The sequence below is a fragment of the Xenia sp. Carnegie-2017 genome, unplaced genomic scaffold, assembly GCF_021976095.1.
Source record: "Xenia sp. Carnegie-2017 unplaced genomic scaffold, XeniaSp_v1 HiC_scaffold_14, whole genome shotgun sequence".
NCBI lineage: Eukaryota > Metazoa > Cnidaria > Anthozoa > Malacalcyonacea > Xeniidae > Xenia > Xenia sp. Carnegie-2017.
In genome coordinates this window covers 4,232,260-4,238,259 of record NW_025813447.1, presented here as the reverse complement: position 1 = coordinate 4,238,259, position 6,000 = coordinate 4,232,260, and positions in this window count along the sequence as shown.

Here is a 6,000-nt window from a genome sequence, read left to right as displayed (position 1 = left end):
TAAAAGTGTAATTTTTACGCTTGAAGTTTTGACTCTTTTTAATGCTATGAAATCACGTCATGCCTCACTGAATCCCAGTCAGCCGGAATCATGTAAACAGCCTCTGAACATGGCGGCATAGAAATCTGTTAAAGTTTTTTATTCAGTCGATTTATGTAAGTAGTAAATACATCATATGATTTATGTACAGTTGTTACCACGCATGTATGGTTTAAAAGGTCTATTTTAGAAAGGTTGGCAGCTCTCAACACAAAATTAGCGACCGTTAACACAAATATTTTTACAAAACTGTAAATATCTAATAAGTAAATAACAAAACATGAAAAACAAGTACATCTCATTAATAAGGAGTAATTGTACAATATTTTTGCAAGTTTTTAACATGCAAATGTATTTCTAGGCATATCTTTGCAAAACCTATGCTTAGGTCACTTATTCGTCATATTTTTGAATGTTCAAACACATCGCAGATTGGTTGAATTTATGCGAAAACCATTAAAAAAAATTGTAGCCAATCTGAATACATGTGAAAGCAATTGCAAAGACTCATTTTGAAAAAGACAATCTTATCCAACATTAAGGCCCAGAGCAAGAGTATAATTAGTTATTGTCAAAATGAGCCAACTAAGTATAATCATAGTTTTTGTCAAAATGAATTAACAGAGCTTGGCCAAAGCTTAAATCGATAGGTTTATTATAATGTCGGGCAAATGTAGTCACCGTAGACAAGCCACCAGATTTCAATACATCTTTAAGGGTGTACAAGCCCAGAGCCCATGAGATGTAGATGCAGATCTGCTGCTATGAGAGCTAAAAACTCCGATATCAAAACTTGCATCTGCTAACACAGATTCGACCAAGCGACCAATCGTTGCATTACTTACAAGTTTTATGTGGTTTATGGTAGCTAAGCAGTAGTTGATGGTGTTTTCTTATAATTTCAGTTCATGTCAAAGAGTTTGAATGTGAGGAACTAAATATAGTGCACTATCTGGCTAAGAGACGATTTCAACGAGTCGATGCGTTTTCCTGGTTTGGTAGTTTTAATTTTATCTTTGATGTGAAAGACGATTTTTCCTAGCATGACCTGCATATGATTGGTGTTTAACTTCACGAGGGTATGGATCTCGATGCTGTTATGATGGCACGTAAGGTCGTTGCTTTTTGGTAAGCCTTTCGAGACTTCTGCATTGTAAGTGTTTCGTTGTTTTAAAATACCTAAATAATATAACGATTGTCGAGAATCGCCTTTCAATTACCACACAGTCACAAAACGATTAAAATTTTACTGATCGTAAATATATTTTCTTTTTTGTTGCAGAAGTACTTTATTGCAAAGCCATCATCAAAGAATATATATAATATATTAATACTAACATGGCTTAATATGCACATGTGGCTTGGACGAGATATGAACTTGCACCTTCGGGATACTAGTCCGCCGCTCTACCTGTTGAGCTATCAAGCCCACAGGGAAACGAGAGAAAAGAGATTTGACTCCTATTTATTATTTGTATTCTGTAATGATGGCTTTAGAATAAAGTCGAAACACTGTGCCATCCAGTAAACTGCTATAGTGGCGAGAATCTACGTCCATAAACAGTTTAAAAAGAGATTTGACTTGTCTCCAATCCTTGTGGGCTTGGTAGCTCAACAGCTAGAGCGGGGAACTAGTATCCCGAAGGTGTGACTTCAAATCTCGTCCAAGTCACATGTTTTTATGTGCATATTAAACCGTGTTAGGATTAATATATTATATATATTAACAGAAGTATCTTATGCTCTTATCTCTCATATCACCCCACTTTTTCCGACCCTCAAATTGGCTAATCTAATCAACTTGTCATACAAATACTTTAACGTATTTCCGACGCTCGCTAAATATTCGACACCGATATCCCAAACACATAAATAACGCGGTAAAGAGAGTTTTAATTCAAAAAGTGTCTTTAAGAAACCGTGTTACCAATTGGTGTTCTCCAAAAGTGTGATGGTCGTGTGAATTGAGAACAGACGAGAGCGCTGAGCGTGCAGTGTATATTGCGCTATATCCCAGTTTATTCTAGTATGTGTATGTCAATATTCACATCTGGGACATTATCTGATTGTCAGCGCAAAACACTACCCATCGCTGTAAACATATAAAGTATTGCTTACTTGTACTGCCCGCCAGGAGATTAATATGATGTCAACTGTGTCTTGTTTGGGTCCCATTCCTATGAACTTCCCAACAACAGACAGACCAGATACTTTAAGCTTTTGTGCAGCTGGTGAATCTCATGCTTTTTATCCGTCAGTGGTAAAAGTCGGGGTCCGGTTTCTTTTAGAAAGGGTCTCAGAGGTACATACTCATGGCTTTGGATATCAAGACTGTGCGGGCCAATTGGAAATAACATAGATTCCTGTTGCCCTTTCCTCGTCGATTTTCTGTAAAAAAGGACTGATTACTTTGAAAGGAGAGAAAGTGCAAAACTTTATATTTGATAAGTCCACTGAAAATACGTCTTACTGCGAGGACTATGGAGTTCAGGGCGTAGAGCAGATTTGCTCTCTACGCAACTTTGAAAAATTAACCAACGGCATATCCGATTAAGGCAATAGCATCTATAGTATTACCGATTTGATCAAGAATGTTGAGCGACCACATTGTCGCTAGCTGTTATTAGAGAAAATGACGCCTTTTATAGCACAGACTGCATGTTACCCACTCGTAAATCACTGCGTTTTCGTGCAGTTACCATTTGTTCCCAAATTTTAGGATTTAACATAGGGATTGACATAATTGCTACAGATTTCTGATCTTGCGAATTTTGCCATCATTCCTTTCAACTACTCAGATGATAAAGTAATTTGGTATACGAGCTGCCTGCTCAGCTGGGCCATCTTTCTTTAGCAACTTCCGCATACCCTCATTTGAAGCTGCTACGTTTAAATTATTGCGCTGATCTCTTTCTGAAATCTCTAAGACATGTGAGCGTGTATCATGTACCTGTAAACACAGTATAGCGGCACGTGCTACACTTTGCTCAATCATCTGTTGATGGAGTGTGACCATTTCGCTCATGTTGCAGTTAATTTCTACCTAATTTTGAGTCGCTACTGATGTAACTTCACCATCATATTGGCTGGGTCGGCCTGAACTACCACCAGTTTGGCACGTGGTAAACGTTTGTCCTTAAATATGTTCTACTTGTAGCATAGCTTGATCGAGGTCCATTTCGAGATAGAAGATGAAAAAACCGAACTGAAAAAATACTCTTTACTACAAAAGCTAGTTTAACTCTGATAGTATATTAATCCTAACACGGTTTTTAATATGCACATGAAAAACATGTGACTTGGACGAGATTTAAACTCGCACCTTCGTGATACTAGTCCGCCGCTCTACCTGTTGAGCTACCAAGCCCACAGGGATTGAAGACGAGTCAAATCTCTTTTAAATTGCGTATGGGCGAGAGATTCTCGCCACTATAGCAGTTTACTGGATGGCACCGTGTTTCGACTTTATTCCAAAGCCATCGTCAGAGAATATGTAATAAATTCATCCTAACACGGTTTTTAATATGCACATGAAAAAGGTGCGAGTTCAAATCTCGTCCAAGTCACATGTTTTTCATGTGCATATTAAAAACCGTGTTAGGATTAATATATTATATATTCTTTGATGATGGCTTTGGAATAACTCTGATAAAGAACAGCAATATAATATTAGTATAAATGAATCGTTCTTTTTTACCACTGTACTTACCAACTGTTGAAACAAACCGTTTTATTAACGAAAATGCAGTAAAAGTAACAATATAGCACATTTAGTTGTTACCGCTATGAAAGGTTGTGTATAATGGCTATCGAAGGGGCCTTGTAATAGTATTGGTCATTATTGAGGAGTAGGTGATTTGTAGGAGAGAGAGCACTGCGCATTAATTAACCAGTATTTAGAGCACGAATAGTGGTACGATGGCTGGAGTGGATGAGAGGGGACTGGGAAAGATATATGTGGGCCACAACTCCTCCACTTCTCGCTAATTACTAATAGAATTGCAATCAAGCTACAACTTAAAACAAGTCTCTTTCGATTTACAATTCTATCATGTCATTTGCTGTAATTGTCACGTAGCTGTAGAAAGATTTAGAGCAGCAGACATTGTACCAATATTTCGAATGACAAAAAACAAGCCTTCATAAAATAACCATAAAAACCATTATAATTAAAACATGAACAAATCATAAAACTGTATACAGACGCACATCAGGTCAATGTTTTCTAAAGCGGCGTTCCCATATTAAAATTCTGTGTATTGAATGATGAAAGCATTGAAATGTATATTCTTTGACCATACTGCGGTGCCTATTATATCTTTATTTGTGGTAAGATGAGAAGTTGAAGCCGTCCTAGTACTATGACTTGTATATATAGATATGTGCATACCTGCATCTGTCATAGAACGTTCAACTCTGTGTTAAGTAGTGTCAGTGAAATTAGGTTGATGTGGGTTGATAAAGCTGATAAGGAATTGTTTATTTTAACCACGTAGTGGGGCCGTTAGTTTTAAATTTTGCAAAACCGAGTGACCACACATACTTAAGAGTGGCAGGAGAAAAGCAAGGCTGGGGAATGGTTCTTATATAGAAAGTGATACCTAGATTTTCTGGCGGTGGAGATGATTCAAAGCGGTGTTAGCATCCCAAGTTAAGTAATATCTAGCTAATGATGAACGAGTGTCGTATATACATTTCATAAATCTTTTGACGAGTGGCAACTGTCTAAATTGCGTTGTGTTTCCTTCCCGATTGAGAATAAAACACTTCTGGTCGTTTTGATTGAACTATATGATGGTCATAGGCAAAAAGAAAGATTTTTTAAAAATTAGTCTGACCTTGTCGTCGTGAGCAAATCGTATTACGACGGGTTTGGCTAAGAGTTTTGAATTTCCTGCTTCAATCGTAACTACATGTTCATTACATATAGAAATAGAATTGATAGAAATGCGAAATTTCCATTGTTCACTCACTTTCAAGGGGATGATTGCACTCCACTTTTGCAAATTAGATTTTCGTACTTGTTAACTAATCTCTTTCAATTTTTTACAAAAAGTTTGTGAGAGTGTTTTCATTTTCTCACAAATGTAAATAAATATAGCTCCATTTTTCAAACATACACTGCATGTATGACAGCAAAGCTGTAGAATGTATTCATAACCCTGCGATATCTTTATAGAAGCAGGATTGTGAACACATGTTCATCGTTAACCTACTGTCGGGCTTCAAATACTGCCTCAGGTGACTTAGCAGTACTACCACAGTTGACTTAACAATTAGAAAATGTGTTAGGTACAGCAAAAGTGAATTTTCACTTGAAATCAACCTTTTATTTTTATGTAGTTATATTTCAGAATCCAGCTTGAGATACTACCGTGTTTAAATAAGTGTAAATGCTACTACTACTATTACTACTACTACTAATAATAATAATAGTAATAATAATAATAATAATAATACTTAAAATACATATGATACTACCATTACTATCATTGTTACAGAGCTTAAACACTATACATTTTTAGTACATAAAGAAACCGTGCACACTTGAACCCTCGTATAACGTGGCTTAAGTTATTTAACTGAGATTAAACTATTTCTACTTTGTTATCAAAAAGTTGCTGATGGGTCACCCCACCATATTTTTCTTGTTTTTTTTATTGCATCAGCCTTTTCTTTTCTCTTGCCGTATATTATCCTCCATTCCTTATCGTAATCGTCCGCTTTTCGTTGCTCGCCATCATTCCTACACAGTTCGCTAAGCTGCTCGTATACGTCTAATAACCAAGGATGATTATCTGACAAAAAAAGATTTATGATATCTAAAGCTTTTAAAAGGCTTTCCTTTGCATCTTTAAATTTTTTATTTATTGAAAGACACACGCTAAGATGTAGGAAGGCTCTTGCAATTCCAGGATTTTGCTCAAAATGGACAATTTTTTTCAGTTTTGCCAAAGCTTG